Below are 22,078 nucleotides of genomic sequence, written 5' to 3' on the forward strand. Positions count from 1 at the left end.
GACCCAGTACAGATCCCTAGGTGACACTGCTATTTACCTTTCCACTGTGAATACTCACCTTGTATTCCTCACCTTTGGTTCCTATCTTTTACCCTATTACTGATCCTTATAGGACCTTTCCTGCAACAAATGTCACAACAACTGTTTGAGTGTCAGTTGGAGTTAACTGAACAACAAGAAATGGATGATGGGAAGAAAAATGGAAGAAAAAAGTAGTATGGTGTTCGCCTCTTGGAATAATACTTTTACTGAACTCCTGTGTGACTCATCAGCAAAATGCAATCCAGCAAGCAGACAGAATTGTAAGCAGCACAGATTTATCAGACATATTATGACGCCACTGCTGTTTTGTTCCGGGTCACACCCCAAAGCAAACCCCAAGTTTACATTCCTGAGCCACTTCTTCTGAAGCAATATATATTTCCTCCTGAAAGCTGATCCTATTTCTCCAGCTCCACTCAGTTAATTTTAACCACAGTATTTGTGGTATTTCTTATACTTAAAATAAAAAATAATCACAGATACCACCTAAAAGACTAATTCCAGACTACGGTAACTTACCCATATGCAAATAGTAATAAGTGCCCAATCAGATATCAGGGCCACTTGTGCTAGGCACTTTACAAACATTACAAAAATGCAGTCCCTGCACCCAAAGAGCTTACAATCTATGCTCATTCTTTTAGAGATAGCATTGTTTTACTTCTCTCTGCCCTTTACATTTCAAAATATGCAAATGCTATTTCAAACACAGTACACAGAAAACATTAGTGTTATAAAAATAGTTACTTCAAATGTGATGAGATACAAAGGAATGGAAATCACTGGGGCCCTGATTCTGCATATGAAGATACTTAATTTTAAGCACACAAGTCCTATTGAAGCCAATGTTTAAGATTTCCAATGCTGCCTATTCATTTTAATGGGAATTGAGCATCCAAATTTGGGATTTGGAAGCTCAATTCCCATTAAAATGAATAGGAATGTCATATCCAAATCCTTTAGTTGACTTTGAAAATTTCAGTCTGTGTGTCTACTCACATGGTTAGAAGGCTTTAAGCACCTGTGTAAAGATTTGCAGGATTAGGGCCTAAAATTCAAAATGTCCCCAAGTATAAAAGAACAACTAACAATCTAATTGAAAAGCACCATTCCTGATAGTGTTATGGTGCAGATTAGTGTGCAGGAAATTAAGTTTATTATAGGAACAAACGGCAGAAAGTTGTCAATTTTTATTAATAGTATTTTTAAATGGGTTAGTTCAACAGTGATTAAAAACTGATACATGAACCAAAAAAAGAAAACCTACTGTATCTAAATATTTGAAAAATCTCTGTTTTCCTCCCTCTTTTCAATGGTGATCTGCACTGGCCTGTGTCTTAATCCACTGCCTAAAAATCAGTCCTTACACTTTCATCTACATCAGCCTCACAACATGTGAGAAAGATCATTATTTTTACCTGTAATATTTACAAATATCAAAATTGAGGCAGGGATGGTTTCTTTGTTATGTGTTTGTATAGTGCCTATCAGAACAAGGCCCTGATTAATGGCTGGAATCGCTAGACATGACCATGATACAGATAATGGTACCATGCTGAGCTATTAGACTTTACCATGGCATATGTAATATTTTCCATTCTAATTATAAGAATAAAAGGTTAAGTGACTAACCCATGGCCCTGATCCTCAAAGGTATTTTTACACCTAACTCCCACTGACTTCAGTGGTACTTGAGTTCAATGGGACTTAGGCATCTAAATACCTTTAAGGATGTGGGCCTTAGTGTCAGTATTTGAACTCAGAGGTTCCCTTGTCCTCATGGCACTCTTGTAGCTCACTAAGCACAACTGTATCATGCAAATAAATAAAAAACTATTGACCAACAAGCCTATCTACCAAACACCACAGAAAATGCCACCTCCCACAGAGAGAGGAACTAGTGCTGTTCACATTGATGGAGAGAGACTGAACAGTGGTGGAGCAAATAGGAAAACTGTGTGAGCGGGACCAGAATCAAAGGCCCAGATCTGAACAATCCCAGACTGAGCTCCATCAACAGTGCCCCCCAGGATTGAGCCCTTATGTATTTTAACTACTGACTGTAATTTCGCTGTAAAATCAACCATTAGGATTTGGCTTTGCTCACAGGACTCTGCGGAAGATACAGAAAGAGGAAACGGCATAGAGAGGAAGAATTTTGTGCCTTTCCATTCCCATCACAACCTCCAACAGTTTACCCTTATCCCTCTTTTGACTTTTGAAAAAAGTAAGCTAGTGAAGAAACTGTGCTGAAACATATGAAACTGCCAAGTTTTCTGTGTGTCCCAGCTTATCAGATGTGACAAGTTCCGCACAGCACGGGGACCTTGACATTTAAAGAATGTCACTTTCCATTTGTCTGGGAGAAGTGACTGAAGCTGGGTCCATTTACTGTTATTCTGAACTAGGTGGTCATTTTACATACAAGCGCCTTTTATTCCAATACACTTACAGCAAAGACATACTAACCATCCTATTCTAACTGCCAGCAGCTACACCCTGCTAAGGATCTGAGTTCACTACTGAGAACTTCAACAATTAACAGGCTCCAAGATCTCAGCCCTTTTTGGCCTGCATTTTCGCTAATACTGTAGCGTGAACAGCTCTGCTGGTTTCTTAAGTTACTTCCATTCCATTGCATTGCATTCCCTGCACTGTGACTGACCTCGGGAGAAAGGATGGCTGGGTGGGTAATCTACTCTGGAGCCAATACATCTCAATGGAAAAAGCAATTGCAAGAAATGAAAAACAGACGCAAACAGCTGCTGAAACAGTTGAGCTATACATTTTTAAAGACCTGAGTGTAGAATTTGTGGGGTCTAAATAACTAATTAAAGTCCTTGCTATTTTCTACAGACCAATTGAAGTAAGACGAGCACAGAGAGCATCTCTTTACAGTGCTCACATATACAGGCCCCCTTTGAATCAGACACTAGGAAATACCCTTCCAGTAGAGGGAGATTAAGGCCAGGATTTTTAAGCCCAAGGGCCTGAAATCAGGTTCCTAAACCAATGTTTCAGACTTCTGAATATCCGTGGCCTGATTTTTCTCACCTCACACTGAGGTTATTGAGGCCTGTGTGTTCGGTATAATTGTTGTTGTGCAAAGACATGTTGCATGCAGAGGGTTATCTATCAATACACGATTCATTGCCCATGTTTTCTCTTACATATTTATCTTATGTCTTTTTATTTAAAACATACTTTTGAAAATCATGCAAGCCGCATTTTGAGTAGCCCCGTTTTAGTTGTTACTGTATGAATCATAAGCGAAGCCTTTCTGAGCAGGACCCTCAGCTAGTAAAGAATACAGCACTATGTGCCAGGGGCAATTAAATGAAAGCAAAAAGAAAACACGACTCAAATATAAAGTAAAGAAGAAGTAAACTTTAGGGGTGGGTGGCTGGGGAGTGAAGAAAAAATGCCAAAAGGTGCGTGTCACCACCCAGGAGATAAAGGAGGATCTCACAAGGAAAAAATTCTTATCTGGAGTGATGACATAAATGAAGTAGAAGATGCCAGTGATAATACACAAGGCAGTATAGACAGTGGTAGTGCTTTAGACTGGTCTTACTGCAGTTTTTTTGTTGGAGGAGAATTGTGACTTTTAGGTCTGTATTTGAGTGACCAGGGAGGTTGAAGTGTTCTTATCTGATTGAGAACAGTGATGACATAAATGAAGTAGAAGATTCAAGATGAAAGCTGGAGGCATGTAGGTAAGTATAGCAGTCAGTAGGTTTCCAGTATAGGGTGGTGTTTATGTGACTATCACTTATTAGCACTGTAGTGTCCAGGGAGTGTCCACATCACACAATCCATTGTCTACAGCCAAGCTCTAAGATACAACTGCATTTGTTCCAATCCCTCAGAAAGAGACAAATACTTAAAAGATCTCTATCAAGCATTCTTAAAACTACAATACCCATCTGCTGAAGTGAAGAAACAGATTGACAGAGCCAGAAGAATACCCAGAAGTCACCTACTCCAGGACAGGCCCAACAAAGAAAGTACCAGAATGTCACTAGCCGTCACCTTCAGCCCCCAACAAAAACCTCTCCAGCGCATCATCAAAGATCTACAACCTATCTTGAAGGATGACCCCTCACTTTCACAGATCTTGGGAGACAGGCCAGTCCTCGCTTACAGACAACCCAACCTGAAGCAAATACTCACCAGCAACCACACACCACACAACAAAAACACTAACCCAGGAACCTATCCTGGCAACAAAGCCCATTGCCAACTCTGTCCACATATCTATTCAAGGGACATCATAGGACCTAATCACATCAGCCACACCATCAGAGGCTCGTTCACTGCACATCTACCAATGTGATGTATGCCATCATGTGCCAGCAATGCCCCTCTTCCATGTACATTGGCCAAACCGGACAGTTTCTATGCAAAAGACTAAATGGACACAAATCAGACATCAAGAATTATAACATTCAAAAACCAGTTGGAGAACACTTCCCTCGGTCACTCAATTACAGACCTCACAATTCTCCAAGAAAAAACTTCAAAAACAGACTCCAACGAGAAACCGTAGAATTGGAATTAATTTGCAAACTGGACACCATTAAATTAGGCTTGAATAAAGACTGGGAGTGGATGGGTTATTACACAAAGTAAAAACTATTTCTCCATGCTAACTTTTTCCCCTGCTGTTACTCACACCTTCTTGTCAACTGTTTGAAATGGGCCATCCTGATTATCACTACAAAAGTTTTTTTTTCTCCTGCTGATCATAGCCCACCTTAATTGATTAGTCTCGTTATAGCTGGTATGGCAACACTCATTTTTCCATGTTCTCTGTGTATATACATCTTCCTACTGTATTTTCCACTGCATGCATCCAATGAAGTGGGTTTTTGCTCACAATATCTTATGCCCAAATAAATGTGTTCATCTCTAAGGTGCCACAAGTACTCCTCATTCTTTTTGCTGGTACAGACTAACACGGCTGCTACTCTGAAATCGATCTGTTGAAAGACTGTTCTGCTTTCTTTGTTGTCTTTTGGACCGATGTAGTGAGCAAGAGCAACAAGTAAATGCTTGGTGGGTTGGATGCTGGATTCAGAGACAACTGAAAGAAGCTGTATGATCAGGTTAAAAGCCATGAGCATAACCCCCATCTATATTTCGCTCTACTTTGATGGAAAAAATCTGGAAAGAAAGTTGCTGGGATTTAGGAGCGCAAGCTATAGTTGTACAGAAGATTCCTCACTCTATTCACTGGTACAGTGCACACAGTCTGAATCTTTGTGGTGGGAACGCAGCAGAGTCTAGTATGGAGGTAAAGAGTTTCTCTGGAAACATTCAAAAACCTCTACATCTTGTTCAGTTGCAGTCCTGCCCAACAGAAAGTTTTACAGAGAGCTGCAAACATTTCATTGCATAATATGCAGCAGACCCAGCGTGCAAGAACTGAAGCAATGAAACCACTAGTGAAGAGACTGACGGAAATCCTACAAGCTTTTGTGAAATGGAAGGAAGAACTCTACTTGCCTGCGGACTTATGCAATGAAGCAGACTGTCTAAAATCTTTCGAATTCATTTTACTGGCCACTTTCTGGTTTAAAACCCTACAAGTCATCGACAATGTAAGTCATTTACTTCATGACTCTGAGCTTATGCTTGATGAGGAATCAAGACTAATAAAATCATTTCTACATGAACTATAACATCCTCAAGAATCTTCTCCTCTGATTCTCAATGAATCAAAACTTGTAGCAGCTGGCCTGGGCCTTGCACAAGCTTTCAAGAAGAAAAGATTCAGAGAGGAAAACATTCCATGATGAAGACAGGTCACCATGTAGGACTATGAAAACCAGAAACTAAGTTCAAGTTGACATTTTTATGTTGCTCTAGACATGCCTGTCCATGACATTACAACAAGGTCTGGAAAAAAAACAACCACCGCCAAACATTTTCATTTATTTGGAACCAGACCAAATTATTCCAATTCCAGTATCACAAAAGCTCAAGATCAAAATGCTACCCGAGAGACTTGATCAAAGAGGATTTTGTTGAAGAAATTTGACTTTTAAACAAGCTGGGAGAGAGACTCTATTTGGAAAAGTGACTTAAGTTGTTAAATAAGATTTATAAAAAAGGACTGCAGTATGTTTTCCCGCAAACCTATGTCACTCTAAAGAATTTCATCTCAATATCAGTTTCATTTTCCCAAGAAGAGCACTTCTTTAGCAAGTTAGCCCCGATAAAATGCTGTCTTTGATCAGCCATGGGTCAAAATTGTATGTTGCCCTTAGTGATGGCGTCAGAGAATGATCTTATTCTGATAGTATCATAAATGCTTTTGTTTAAAAAAAAAAGCAAGGAAGATAAAATATGTGATTTGTCTTTTGTTACAATCAATTGTCTTTGAAGTTTTCAATAGTATTTTTTTGTCTCCATGGTAATTTTTTGGAAAGGTGGGAGCCTCAGTTTCAGATTTTGCTCAGGGCCTAGATAAACCTCTGCGTGCCCCTCCCCTCCCAAGTCTCAGTAGCTCATCTCATTCCCCATTCAGAGCACCCACCCCATTTCGCCTCTTCTCCCTGACACCCCAACTTTCCTTCTCTGCTCTGCTGCCCCTGACTCCCGCTTCTCCCCAGATAGAGCACTCCCTCCCCATTCCAGGCAAGCCTCTACCACCTCTGGATTCACCTCTAGTTTATCTTCTTATTTCAGTAGAATTGACTTCAGAGGAGTTACAACAGGGATGAATTTGAGCCAATTTCTGAATAAAGCAAGTAACCTAATAAATCAACAATTGAAAGAGAAAATTAGATGTTAAGGATAAAATAATATTCTGAGGTAGGGGATTGCTTGTCAGTCCAGGTTCTGTCTGTCTAGCATCACCAAAGAAGGGCTTTGGGTGGCAACCAAGACACCCCAAGTCACCCACTAAGTTAGCTAGAAGCATCAACAACTCAGTTTCTGCACAGGTTGTGTCTATCTTGTTTTTCTCCAGTTGCCAGTTGAGACAGGAGGGATGATGATGCCTGGACCTTTCACTGGCAGCTCTCCCGCCACGTCACCTCTGTTTTGAAAGTTGAATGGTGATGATGGACTGTGTACACAGGATACCTTCTTGCAAAGAAAACATCCTGCTTTGTCACTTCCACTTGACACTGCAGTTTGCAAAGCCTTTCTGGAGACACAGAACAAACAGCATGGATTTGGATTTTGAGAGAAAACACTCAGCCAGAAAAGGGAAGGATGTTATTCCAGGGACAATCTGCTGCCAATAAAACACTGTTTGTATTAACTCCCAAAGCTTTTCAATGACAAGTGTTCTGTTATGCACTGTGTGCACCCAATAAGGTTACCTCCAGGAGCACTCAGACGTAAAGTGCTTGCATGGCCTTATTTTAAATTACTTGGCTCACTCATAGATGTGGCCCCACTGTGCCCAACACATCACATAGTTCTGCCACCATGTGATGGTTACATCTTATGTAGGTTCATCATTCACATGGGGCATCCTTTATTTCCTGTGGGAAGCAATGTAAGTAGCTGATCTCTTCTTTATGGGGAGCCCTGGAGTCCACTCCATTCTTTCCTCAAAGCTGCTCTGCTGATTGGTGCTGGCTGGCAGTAGTGACTGGGAGAAGGAAAGGGAACAGCAGAGTCCATGGAAGCAAATAGCGTAAAAAAGATGCATATAAATAAAAAAAACATTTGCACTTACACTAGCTATTATCTGAGGGGGAAACATTGCAAGGAAGATCAGCTTCCAGCTTTAGAGCATAAGATGATCACCAGCTAAGGTCAGCACAAACTTTTTCCTCCATGGAACAGTACTGTATGCCTGGTCAGATGCACTCTCAAGGGAGAGTATGTTATTGTGGGAGAGCCACCCTCCTTGGAAAAAAATCCAGTATAGATCACTGCTGAAGAGAAATGATCAGCCTAGACTGACCATTGTTTACTCCCCCCATCCACCCACTGTCCTCACAAAAAGAGGCCAGCTGTCAAGACTGAATCTCCACTCTGTCACTTTGAGTACAGAAGGTGGGGGCCCACAAGTATTGTAAAAATTAATACTTGCAACTCCAGACTTGTATTAAACTGCCAAGGTTACAGCTTTTCTCTGACCTTGGCTTGGTAAATGCTGCCACCACCCAAATGCAAAAAAAACAAAACAAAACAAAACAAAACAAAAAAAAAACACCACTCTTTGGACCCAGGAAGGAGCACTTGGGAATTCCTCCCTGTGAGGTTCCGTCAAGCCCTTTCAGCCCCCAACTCTGGGGAAGAGCTGAGAAAGAAAACAAAGAAAATTAGCTGTTGCTACTAGCTAATCCAACAACATGCACAAACCTCTTACAACACCAAAAATCCAATCCTGTTCTAAAAAAAGTAAATTTTATTAAAAATGAAAAAGGAGAAAATACATCTGGAACTTAGGCTTTTGCTAGATTTTAAAAGAGCAATTCCGAAAATTAAGCACCCAAAATAGCTTTCTTGGGTGTTCAGCTTAAAGGTTATAAGCAAACAAAAGCATCTGGCGTTAGCACAGAGGAGTCCACAAGCCAAATAAAGAAATAAACCTCACTGTGTCTAACTAAACATTCCCTATCCAAATAATTTCTTCTAGGTATGGAAGATACCTGGTTCAAACCTTACATAGCATTTCTGCTTATAGTATTGCTGCTCCACGTCCCTCCAGCCCAGAGAACAACAGACAAAGGGAAAGTTCCTTTCCCAATTCTAAAACGTTCTACCTTCCCCTTAGCTCTTTTGGTCAGTTGCTCACTCCTTTTCTTTTACCTGTGGGCTTGATTTACCGTTACAGGTAAATCAAGCAAAGAACAGACACCAAGAGGGATTTTACAGCTAACTGGCTGGCTGGGTGTCCATAAGGGAGCTACCCCCCATCCCCTTCAGTTATCACACCAGCTGATTAGGGATCATGCTTTTTTAAAGAGATCCATTTTCTTTCCATAAGAATATGCAAAAGGGACACTGTGGACCTTTTCACTTTTGCAGGTCTGCTGTAATAATGACCTCTTCCATTTCCACACAGGAAGATGGCTAAATACCAGAGTCACTGAGCTGGCAGAGGCAGCTTTAGAGTGATAAGTGGACAATTACATCTGGGGAGGTAAAAAGTGAGCTCAGAGATTGCAAAATATATCACCAGCGCATGGGGTGTAAGCATCAGTTCATTCAGTTTATACAACCACCACTCAGAGTTAAAAAGCCATCCACAAATGGCCCCAAACCTATTTTTGTTCCTTACTTCCCCTGAGGCAATCAGCAAGTAAAAACACATTTTTATATTTGAGTTTTATCACTTTCTTCTCACTCCCTTCCTACCACTTCTTCCCCTGCACCACCTCCTTGACTTCATCTCTTTTTCCTCCTCCTGTGCTCACTTTAATTACAGCTCTGAAAAAGTAGAGGGAAGTAGAGTTTTACATTTCATTCTGCAGGTAGTGAGCTGCGTGGTCACTCTTATCACCTGTAGTAAGCAGTTCCAAAGTCTTGACCCTGTTATAAAAGCCCGATCTTCTGATCCCACAAGCCTCACCCTGAGGAGCAGAGCTGCAGAGGTAGGTAGTTATTCCAAAGAGTTTCATTCTTTGAAATACCCAGAGCCAATTCAATAGACAGCCTTGGAAATTAAGATCACAATGTTATTCTCACAGTATATACACACAGTGGTTAGACAAAATAAATATCCTTGCTAGAAGGTGGTAATGTAACACTGCTTTATTTCTTAGAATTCAGAATGAGAACACACAAGAACCCCAAAACAGAGACAAAGCAGGCTGCTCCTGTGATGCTCTGTATGTAAGGGGAACACCCTGCATCCTCATATTCATCTTTATAATATGATTGTGTGGTATCCAATGCAAAGTTTGTTATGTTGGGTGTCTTCAGAAGGCTCATGATGCACTAAGCATTGTTGCTATAGTGATGTTATAGGTTGTAATTTCACATATATAGTTATGAGGCTGAAAAAGTGTCCTCATGGCTTAAAACAAGCCCACACAAAAACTTTCCAGGAACAGAGGCCCAGGCAAAACTCTCCAGGAGCAGAGGCGCAGTTCACACCTCATCAGGGCATGTATGGGACAAACCCAGCCCAGCCTCACAGGAACAAAGGACACTGGCCTAGGCATCAACAAAGGATCTGTTGGACTCTCAAGTGAATCACCCCCCTTCCCTTGGTCAGTTTGGGACTACAATGAGGTAATGCTCACCTGACTCTAAATGGGTGGGGGGGGGGACAAAGCCAAGAGGGAAGAAAGGACATGATAAAAGGGAGAGACATTTGCCATGCTCTCTCTCTTTCACCTCCATCTACAAACACCACCACCAACCGACTAAGGCGCTGATCAAAGTGGAGAGCCTGGCTGAAGGGCAACCAGCCAGGTGTGGTGCGAAGCATCTAAGTTTGTAAGGGCACTGAAAGTGTTAAGATCAGCTTAGAATGCATTTTGCTTTTATTTCATTTGACCAAATCTGACTTCTTGTGCTTTGACTTATAATCACTTAAAATCTATCTTTTGTAGTTAATAAATTTGTTTGTTTATTCTGCCTGAAGCGGTGCGTTTGGTTTAAAGCGTGTCAGAGACTCCCCTTGGGATAACAAGCCTGGTACATATCAATTTCTTTGTTAAACTGATGAACTCATATAAACTTGCAGCATCCAGTGGGCATAAGTGGACATTGCGAGATGGAGGTTCCTAGGGTTGTGTCTGGGACTGGAGATATTGGCTGGTGTCATTCAGTTGCACAATCCAAGCAGCAGCTGGCCAAAAGTGCTCACTCCCATAGCTGGGAGCAGCTTACATGTTAGAGGCTGTGTGTGAACAGCTCGGGAATGGGGGTTCTCACAGCAGAGCAGGGTAAGACTGGCTCCCAGAGTCCAGGATTGGAATGACCTAGCAGCTCATCGGTCTAGGTAACACCAAGGGAATGTCACATCTCCTTAAAACTGAGAGGCACAACTCATCCCACAACATTCTAGACTGACTGTCTGTAGAATGACTGCTGCTAGGTTCAGATCACACACTTTCTGATAGTGCCCTGAAACCTGCTCTGCAAGCAGGACCAGAAAACCTCTCCCCACACTGAAATTTAAAGTGTTAGATTGCACTTTTAATACACCACAGTTCTCCCCTGTAAATTCCTCAACATTTTTTTTTAAATCAAGTTTAATCTTATGGGATGTTTGTGATTTTGCTGAGGTTGGATATGATGAACTGGGAGTAGATCTCCCTGAAAGCTGAACCTCATCTGTGAAAGACAGAGGTGAACCTCCATCCTGAATCCTACAGGACATCAACTGGTAACTAGGCATTGGAATGAGTTCTATGATCTAATTTGATTCTCAGATACAGAGGAGAAAGACTTTCTTACCCACTCTCCTCACAGGAGGACAAGGAAATCCAAGGGAAGTAAGTTCCATTATCTGAGGAGGTTGGTGCCACTGTTCTTCTGGATACAAAGAGACTCTTGAGACTTTTTGCTGACTTTCCCCTGGTGGGAGTTATTTTCTTGAGAATAAATCCCTCAGATTCGATTCACAGGTATAATAAAAGCTGAAAGTTTTCCATCTTTGCCTAAGTGGAAGAACCATCTGCTTCATTCCGGATGATAAAGAACAATTAAACTAAAAATTGACCTTTAAAAGCAATGATATCAAACTTATTTTCATAAGTTACCAGCTTTTGATACCCCCCCATCTACTTTATGGGGAACTTGATGGTAATTGGACATAAAACCTTCACCTTTCGATTGCTGGCTCAAATCCAGCCCAGGATGCAAAGCACAAGTATTGCTGATATTACTTCAAATATTACTTATTAATTGATAACATCAAATACAAGATTCAGGCAGAAATTGCTGCCAGATACAATTACAGAATTGCTGTACAGTAGGTCTCTCCATCTAGTCTAGTCGTGGAGGTTGCAGAGAAAGGTGACCCCCATTTTACTCTGCCAATGTAGCCAATTGGGCCATATTCTTGCATCAGGGGAATTCCTTCCTGACCTGGCAGGCAGTCATCTTACTCCCAGAAGCTTAGACTTTGATTGGTCATCCTATCACAGAGCTCAATCCTTGCTCATAATGTCTATGTTTATTGGGTAGTGGAGGATAAACACAGAACTCAGTCTTTTTGCCAAATCACCCCACTGTTGCTTGTGCACCCATACTGATCTGAGGCAGAATGCCGCTCCCTGAGTACTAAGGAGGCCACAGCTCCAAGACTAGCTTGTTACCTCAAAGGGGAGCCAAGGTAACTCTAAATGTATAATGATGTAGGTATCGAGATGTAAAACAAGCCCCTTTTACTCAGCCCTCTGCCATGTCTGTCACCAGTGGACTGGTGTACAGGTCTCCCTCCCTCTTCCCTATGTGTAGTGCAAATAATAAAACTGGCAATATGTAAAGGTAAAAAACAGGTAAGTGTATTGGGGGGATAAATTTACAAATGTAACCCTTCTGCCCATCTAAGTTGGCAGCAACAAGGGCCGGGTTCTGTATCTAGGGGTTCCGTTCCAATAACGCAATGCAAAACCGGCTCGAGCCCCCACCCAGTGACCTGGGACAATTACATACCCCCCCACCCACCCCCCCGGGCACCTCTAGGAGGCAATACTTCCCCTCTCGCAAGCACGGAGTCTGAGTGTAGCAGAAAATGTTTAATAACATGAGGTAGACGACATCAGCATTAAATTGGGAAAACACCACAAACAGGATTCATAACACAAACCAGGAGCAAAAGACCCACCCCAGCAAATTGGGCTGTGTCCTTTCCCTTTGGTTCTTGAATCCAGCAACTCAAAAATCACCCAGAGTCCTCAAAGTCCAACACCCCCAAAGTCTCTTGGGTCCAGCAACCACCCAAAGTCCCAAACGTCCAACAACCCCCAAAGTCTCTGTCCCTGGTCAGTGCAGCCCCAGAGTAAAAGGAGGGCACACAGGGTGTTACGGGGCACCTTACGTGATCGGAGGCCGGCTGGCTGGCTGTCTCTCCGCAGCCTTCACCACGAGCCAGTCCACTTCCTGCCATCCCACGAACTGCTCTGCTCTATGAGCTGCTCCGCTCTGCTCACCGACCTGTGAGCCACTCCAGCCATCCCCGCAAACAGCTCCACTCGCCGTTCCTTCCGTCCCCGCAAGGTTCTGCGCCGCTCGCTGCTCCTCCAGCCGTCCCCGCAAACTTGCTCTGCCAGCCGCTTAGCAATATAGCTTCAGGCTCCCCCACTATTTAACACAGCACTCAGTGATCTCAGCTCTTAATAACTTTAGCTCTTTTGTGATTTCAGCTCTTAGTGATTTCAGCTCGTAGTAGGGGAGCCACAGTGCTGGTGCACCATTGGCCCAAAGTGAATTCAGCTCAGCAGCCTGTAACTAGACTCCTAATGGATTCAAAGTCAGCTCTGACATTCAACAGTGGAGAGAGGAGGTGGTGGTGGTGGTGCAATTGGTGTTTCAAGCCCTCAAAGGGGGCCCATGCCGTCAGGTACAAATACTTGTCCCCATCCTCTCTCAGTTCACTGGGTTTTGTAACCCATGCCCCTTGTCTAGCAAGTGCTACTTAATTACTGGTGAGTCTCTCCGTCATACAACAGTTCCACCGACCTTGATTCACCGAATCAGGGTAACACTTTATTCTTCCTGCCCCAATAACAGAGAAACTGGGGATCCCACACCAGCCAAAGTAACCACTTTCAGTTGTTGTTGTCCCAGGCTAGGCGGGTAGGTGTGCCTATGCAAACAAGGTCAGCCCCTGAAGTTCTTTTCAACCCTCACCATAATTCACCACCAGATGTCAGGGTAGAGCTTATCCGGACTCTTGCTTACACAAATCAGGGAAGGGGTACTTGTGAATAAACAGTAACTAGATAAACAATACAAAACAGTGAAACAGCAGCTTTAAAACAGGAGCATGAAGCTCAGGCCCAAAATACAAATCATCCTGGCAATAACACATATAACCCCCCAACTGAGAAAACAAGCTGTGTTGGAGTGTGGTCAGAGCCCTGCACCCTCACATGCCTGCTAAAACCTGGCAACTGCACAGGAGGACGCATATGCTGTATCTACTCAGGGAAGTATCAAGTACTAGGATATGTAGCATGTACTTTGACTCAGGGGTCACTACATTATGCCTGCCTTACCCTACCCAGGCAGAATGCCTCAAGTCATCTTCACCTGCATATTACTTCTCCCTTCTCTTTCTACCAGCAAGCCTTCTGGTGGGAGGAGGGCGGGGAAACAGAATCTGGCCCTTAGCAAAGCTTCAGATCATATCGATGATAATAAAATTAAACCAGCCCTTTTTAAAATCCAGCCACAGTGTTTGACTCAATAAGCTATGGCAGTGAATTCCACAGCGTCACTATTCACTGCATAGAGTATTTTCCCTTCCATTGGTTTGAATTTTACCACTCTTTAACGTATTTGGCACTGTTGCGACCACTGCTGGAATGATGTGTCTGTTCTGGTGCTCACAATTCAAGAAGAATGTTGATAAATTGGAGCTGGTTCAGAGAAGTGCCATGAGAACCATTGAAGGATTAGCCAACATGGCTTATAGTGATAGACTCAAGGAGCTGAATCTATTTAGTTTAGCAAAGAGATGGTTAACTCGTAAGCTGATTAGTGTCTATGACTACTTAAATGAGGAACGAACTTAGCAGAGAAAGGAATAACATGATCCAGTAGAACCTGGAAATAAGGTGTACATTTTTAACCATGAGAATAATTAACCATTGGAACAATTTACCAAGGGTAATGGTGCTACCTCCATCACTGACAATTTTTAAATCGAGATTGGATGTTTATGCTAGAAGAACTGCTCTAGGAATGATGTTTGGGAAGTTCTGCGGCCTGTGTGATACAGGAGGTCAGACTAGATAATCATAATTGTCCCTTCTGGCCTTGGAATCTAAGAATCTTGTCTCTTTGCTCTTCCCCTAGGTGAACAGCAAAAAGGAGGGACTGACTCCTTTCACAATTTAAAATAAAATATGTAGTCAAAATCTGGTGGAAGGCTGGACACTATTATAAGTTCTTTGGAGCAGGGGGGGCAGCTTTCTGTTTTGAATGTGTGCAGCACCTAGCACCATGAGGTCCTAGACCATGACTAGGGCTCCTAGGTGCTTTGGTAATACAAGTAAGTTATTAGAATAATCTGAGTGGGAAATAGTTGCCATCTTGTATACAGAGAATTTCCTGCAGAACACATGAGAAACCAATGATGCTTCTTGTCAAGAATCAGGACCCACAGCCGAACCTGAGACCCGCTAGCTGCCCAGCAGTTGAACACACTGACTGACCAATTCAGACAATTGAGATGTGTCACCAGACCTGCTTTTAAACCCAGCAGCAGCATAAGGCCAGTGGCTGCTCAGTGCTTATGCCTGATGTTGCAATCATTCCTGTGCCTACACTGCTCAGTTACTGAACCTTGGCTGGGACTCTTGGTTTCTGATACCGCTCTGACCTTCAGTGCTGTCCCTGGCCTTGGATTCAGTCTCTAACCACTAGGCCTGACTGCCCACACCCCAGTTTGTGACACTCATATCAGCCTCTTGTAAAAGCACTGTGTATGGCTCCATCTCTACGGCAACTTGCAGCTGTGTTTAGCTCAGTCCCACTTAGCTACTTAAAGAACAGTTTTAAAAACCAACAGTATGCTTCCACAAGCCAACACTGCATGAGAACAAACATGTTGATGTATTCACACCTACTATTCTTTACAACCATAAGAGGAAACGTGCATCATAGAAACTGTTTTCCAAGATGGCTTTCATTTCACTTTGCATTATGACAAATATCTTATGATCCCAGAATCCCTGAGCCATCCACGTGCCACTGTGTGTCCTGAGCCCTTCCACCCACATGACACTATCCAACATTTTAGCCACCAGCTTTAAAGTTGAAATGCCAATTTTCCTTGCAACTCATAATTAGGTGGGCAGGAAAACAAGCATTAACTTTCAGAATTATAAAAGGCTGGCAATGGCCTAATTAATTATGACATCAGGGCATTAAAGGTCATGTAAAAGTATAGCACTGCCAAGACTACAATGCCCTTGGGTTTAGTTCACCAGATGTGGAAGCCAGACAGTAGAGGAAGAAGATTGCTGCCATCTGAGAAACCGAGACACATAGTTAGCAGCTTCGGTTCAGTCTGCTGTCAAAGGAACAAAAGACCAGTGAATGCAGCCTGGGGTATAAAATAAAATGAAGCTATAAGGGATGGCAGTGTGTGTGTGGAGTCACCATTCCTCTCGCATGTTATATGAAAAGCTGAAGATGAAGTGTTGCTGCTACTTGAAGTGTGGAAATATCTCTGCCTAGGCCACATCTTTGAGTGTTTTACTGCAATACTAACTATACCAAACAATATTTCAGAGAACAAAACATATTTGAAATATTTAGATTTTTAATGCATGTGTTATAGGGCAGAGTTCCCTGTGTCTGATTAGGTAACAAATAATTCAATCTGTAATTTTAAAAGAATTAAAAAGCGTTACTTATATTAAAACACTTTTTCCCCCCTTTTCTATTCCTATCCTACTGTATTATTCCCTCCTAAGCTTTCAGGAAGGGTTTGTGTGAAAAAAAAAAATTATTTTCAGTATTGCCACACCAACACATTCAAGAATCTTGATTCAGTCCCCCAAAATCATAAGATTAGCTTAAAAAAATCATCAGGAGATTTTTGAGCCAGTAATAAATATTGAGCTTGGTCTCTTTGCCTTCTAGTTTGTGAGCCATTAGGGTGCCCTTGCGTCACATTTTCAAGCTTTTCTCCCCAAATGAGGAAGGCCGGAAACTTGATTTGTGTGTAAATGAAAGCTGAGATTCTCATAAAACATGGCTTCAAGAACTGGAGCTTTAAGAAAAACTCCAAATACTGTGAAAGTTGTGATAAAAGTCATGAGAGTTGACAATACTTGAATTCCCCCCCCACACACACACACACCTCAACTTTGAGCCTATGTTGGAGGGAATATGCAGGATGGCACGGAGGGCCATTCCATTTCACTTTCTCCCTGCCAGGAAACCAATGGGAGACCCACAGCCCAGCAGGAGTGCACGAGAGGGTCACTGAGTCACTACTCCTCCCTGAGCCCACCAGGAAGACTCTGAATTTCACTTGCTGGCTGCAGGGAAAAAGGGAAATTGACAAAAGCATTCCACATGGGCAGCTAGCAAGCTAAAAAATTACATTTCAGTTCTCCCAAAAAAGAAATGTTTCGAAATTCTGCCCTATGAAAAGTGTCAAGATTTTCACTTTTTGTCCTCCATTGAGATGAGTTTTTTCTAAAACCACACAATTTTTCCTGGGACAGAAATGCCCTTTGCCAGCTCTAACACAAAGCTGAATTGCCCCAACACAAAAGTTAGCATAAATAAGGACAAATATGTATCGTGAATTCACAGTCTGAGTTAACACGATTGCTTACTAACACAAGTTAACAGAGGAGGACATAAAACTATGGAGCTGTGATACAGCAGGGAAGAAAGAAGGTGCTTTTTCCTCTTTATGGTGACAAGCTAGGTGCTAACTGCAGCCAGAATTCACTGGTCATTGGATCGTTATAATCCAGAAGAAGACATTGCTTGCCAAGTAATAGAGCACCAGAAGACAGGACTATAGAGTGCTTTCCCTCCACTAACAAGACAGCATGGGGTTTTAGTCCCACTGATGTTATTTTAAAAACCATGTACAAATTATCTCTTCTCATTTGATCTTTTCTCCAAGAATTTTGTCTATGTTGAGGCCCTGGAAGGGAAAGGAGGAGAGATATAAATTCAAAATCTTGGATCATTGTGTGTGGGGTGTACTAATGTCTGCAAAAAGGCCCTTTTTTCAGATTATTAATTTTCATTGATTCATTTGGTGTTATGGCCAATGCTTTCCCCCATCCCATGATTTGCTCAGCCAGGTAGAGTGCTATCTGTAGCCACCTGGTTTTTAATTTAACATTTGTGGACCACTGGACAAGTTTATCTTAGACCCCCTGCTTCCCAAGCATAAAGGAATTTCTCTACTGGTTTCCTTTCAGAGGCCTGTCAAACTGAATTGCCGTCAGAAAATAAACTTCAAATGCTTGCTAGGATGGAAGTCTTGTTAGTGATGGTGCTTTGCTCTGGAACAGTTGTTGCAACAATTTGACAAATCCCTGGTTTCAAATCCAAGGCACATGGGAAATTAATTGCTTTCACTGGGCTCATGAAGCTTCCAACCAAAAAAGTTTAAAAAGTTAACTCTAGGCACAATTTATTAAAAAAAAAAAAAACATAAATCCCTCACTCTTTCTAGATTCCTTCAAGCTATTGGTGGGGGGGGGGAGGAGGGGGAGAGAGAAGAGAGCAAGAGAACGAAGGGGAGACTGCAAGTTACATGGAAGTTACTAGTGTGTGAAACCTCAGTGGTGAGTCAGGACCTCCCTCTAGTGGCACTAACAACAGCTAGCACCTTTACCCTGAACAAGAAGGATGGTGCTGGCAGTGTGGAAAGTTTCCATTGAAAGTGACATCAGTTCATTTGGTCTTGGCATCAACTTCGTAAAAAAAACAGACAAAAACAAAAGACAAACCCCAGATGAACAGATGAAGGTTAGAGAGCTAGAGCAAATTAATTCAGTTTTTCTAAAAAGTACCAACAATTATAGAGCTTACCATAATGAGCGATTTATGGAGTTCTGATAGGTTAATGGTTTGAACAAAACATTTAGTGAAACAAATACTAAAATTTTCCAAAGCTGTAAATGTAAAAAATTCACGTCCAGAAGCGATCCAGAGTTCTACACCTCATTTTGGCCTTCTCAGAAAGCAGAATTCAGTATGTTGAATTAGATGGTAGCATACATGCATGCTCTCTTAACGTTATGCACCTCAAAGGAGAGATTCAACTAGTCTCTAATTCTCACTAGGGCCTATTGGCACTATCAGAATGTAAATGTTTAATAATAAAAATAATAGAGATGAGCCCTAACCAAATCCTGGTTTCAGACACCCCAAATGTTAGAAAGTTCAACTCTTGATGAGAGTTTTGAGGCTTCATAGATGTTCTGAAATTTTTTAAGGTTCTTCAAAATCAAACTGATTCCACTGGTAGAGTTAAACATTGAAAGACCTTTACTAAAGTTTAAAAACCATCAGACCTTTGAAGTCTGCTGAGACCTGATATAGTATATAACTACTAAAATTAACACCCAAACGTCAAAAATATTCCACTATACTCACTTAATCTTATCTTCTCAATAATTAAACCTAAAGTTCCAAGGAAAAGATATCTTTGAGATAGGCCTTTAAAAACAATAGTTAGGATTTTGCAAAATTTATATACAGTATAACCTCAGAGTTATGAACACCAGAGTTACGAACTGACCAGTCAACCACACACCTCTTTTGGAACTGGAAGTACACAATCAGGCAGCAGCAGAGTAAAAAAAAAAGAAAGAAAGAAACAGACAGTAAAGTACAGTACTGTTAAACATAAAAAATTAAGGGAAAGCAGAATTTGTCTTCTACATAGTAAAGTTTCAAAACTGTATTATGTCAATGTTCAGTTGCAAGCTTTTGAAAAAACAACCGTAACCTTTTGTTCAGAGTTACAAACATTTCAGAGTAGTGAACAACCTCCATTCCTGAATGGTTTGTAACTCTGAGGTTCTACTGTACGTCTTATATTTCAAAGATCCATGTCATCAAAAATAACTTGTCCATTAACCTCAAAATTTTAGAAACAAACTCATTCTCCTCTGGTCGGAATCTGTGTGCAGAACTTCAGATGGAAAGAATCTGATGATCTAGAATCTTCAATGAAATTGTAATGAGAAATTGGATTTACAATGGACAGAGTCACAACCACCTTGCAGACTATCCTTCATGATGTTGAGTGCCCTCAGGGCTCTTGGCATCTTCAAGGATCGGACTCTGACTTACTCATGGAAGTCACTGTCACAACTGAAGTAATGATACCTTGCACTTACGCAGTATAGTGCATTTTATCTTCAAACTACTTTCCGACTATTAAATAATTAGCCAAAGTTACTAACACCTCTTCATAATCTTTAGACACCTTTTTTTTGGCCTTGGAATTTACAGTTTTATAAAAAGATTTTAAAAAGATATTTTGCATGAATATAGGCTACATTTTTATCTATATAGCACCTTTGATCCAAAGTAAATGTTCCATTGATTGATCTCAAATAATTACATCAGAGCAGCTACATCACTGGCCAATTGATTATAGAACAGAGAGCTTCATGAAGTTGAGTCAAATATACATCACACACATGAGTGGCAGGTATAATAGGCAAGGGGAGGCTTTGCCTCCCCTAGCACAGCCATCCCTGCCGCCCAACACCTGGGCCTTGGTGATGCCTACACCCGCCTCTTCCCCTCCCTGCTCTGACCCTTCCCTGAGGCTCCCAGAACCTGCTGCTGCTGCCTGGTGAGTCTTCCTCCTCTTCTCCACTCCACCCCCAACCCCCTTTGGAGGACCCTGCAGCTGCCAGCCAAGTCCCTCCTTGCCCCCCCACCCAGGTGTGTGTGTGTGAGGGGGGGGATGCACGCAGGGAGCCAGTGGCAGGCGGGGGAGTGAGGGGAAGGGTTCCCTGAGTAAGTTCACACAAGTGAAAAAGCCTTAAATTTCAGAGACCTAGTAGCATATCAGAGAAACTGTTAAAGGGCCATTAAAAGTGGTAATGAAGCTCTTTAACAGGCATTTGCCAATACCTAGGAAGCTTTGGCCACATTCAGCTGGCTTTTATATTGTAGGAAAATGAGTTTTGGGGGTTAAAAACAGTTTCCAAATGACCCATCAGTTATATTCTCTGTACCCAGCAGAAGTAACTGCTAACGAGGGTCAAGGAGAAGCTGACATAGCCTGTACATTTATTTCTTGATCTAGTCATTTTATTCTAACCCAGTTTAAGTAAATGAATCTGGCAGGGAATTCTGTGTAAGAAAGGTTATTAAACTACTGCCTTAATGTCAGCTCTCAACGACAAGCACTTTTTCAAAAAGGAGAGATTAGGCTTCAGTTTGGCGCAGGTAGCCTTTTTTATCTGTCTCCACGGGCGCCAACTTTCCTTGGCGCTGGTGGGTGCTCGTGCCCCCGGCCCCACCCCCTCCCTACCCCTATTGGATCCCACCCCAAACCCCCGCCCCGGCCCCGCCTCTTCCCTGAGCGTGCTGTGTTCCTCCTCCTCCTCCCCCCTCCCAGCGCTTGGGGGGAGAAGCAGGATGCGGCAGTGCGCTCAGGGGAGGAGGCGAAGCAGAGCCGGAGGTGAGCTGGGGCAGGGAGCTGCAACCCACCAATTTTTCCCTATGAGTGCTCCCTATACAGTATACACTTAACTCCCTGCCACTCAAAGGAGACTCCATCTGGCAATTGATCTACAACTGTTGCCTGTTCAGTTCCCTTGGGGGAATGTTATTAGTGCTTTAAGGTGAACGGGGGGACGGTGTCGGGGGGGGGGCAGCAGCAGGGTGAGGAGGCAAGTGATGAGCCAGCTGCACAGCAGGTGTGTGTGTGTGTGTGTGGGGGGGGAAGTGTCTCGTGGTGGGGGGGGGGGAGGAGGCGAGCAGCAGGTGGGCAAGCAGCAGGCAGGGGAGGAGGTGAGCGGAGGAGGATACTTGGGGTTGGAGAAAAGATGAGTGGTGAGTCAGCAGTGGGCGAGGACAGGGCCTGGGGCAGCGCAGGGGTGGAGTGTGGGTGGGGCTGTGGGCAGAAGAGGTGGGACAAGGGGTTAGCCACTCCCAGGGGAAGTTTCACCGACCGCCCATGATCTCACAGATACTAAAAAGCAAAAAAAAAAAAAAAAAAAAAAAAAAAGTCTTCATATAAGGCTCTCCAGAATACAGGTCAAATACTGTAGTCTGAATTTAAAGGACCGTTTGGAATGTTGGCCAGGACACCAGAGTTGATAACTCTTATAAAACATGTGGGAATCTTTTCCTTACTTCTGTGGTAATTACTCAGTTTTACATCTCATTTAGAGGATGACACTTTTAGCCCCATGCTGGGACATTCTTGCAA

Source organism: Trachemys scripta, chromosome 2 (genome assembly GCF_013100865.1).
Source record: "Trachemys scripta elegans isolate TJP31775 chromosome 2, CAS_Tse_1.0, whole genome shotgun sequence".
In the NCBI taxonomy this organism is placed as follows: domain Eukaryota; kingdom Metazoa; phylum Chordata; order Testudines; family Emydidae; genus Trachemys; species Trachemys scripta.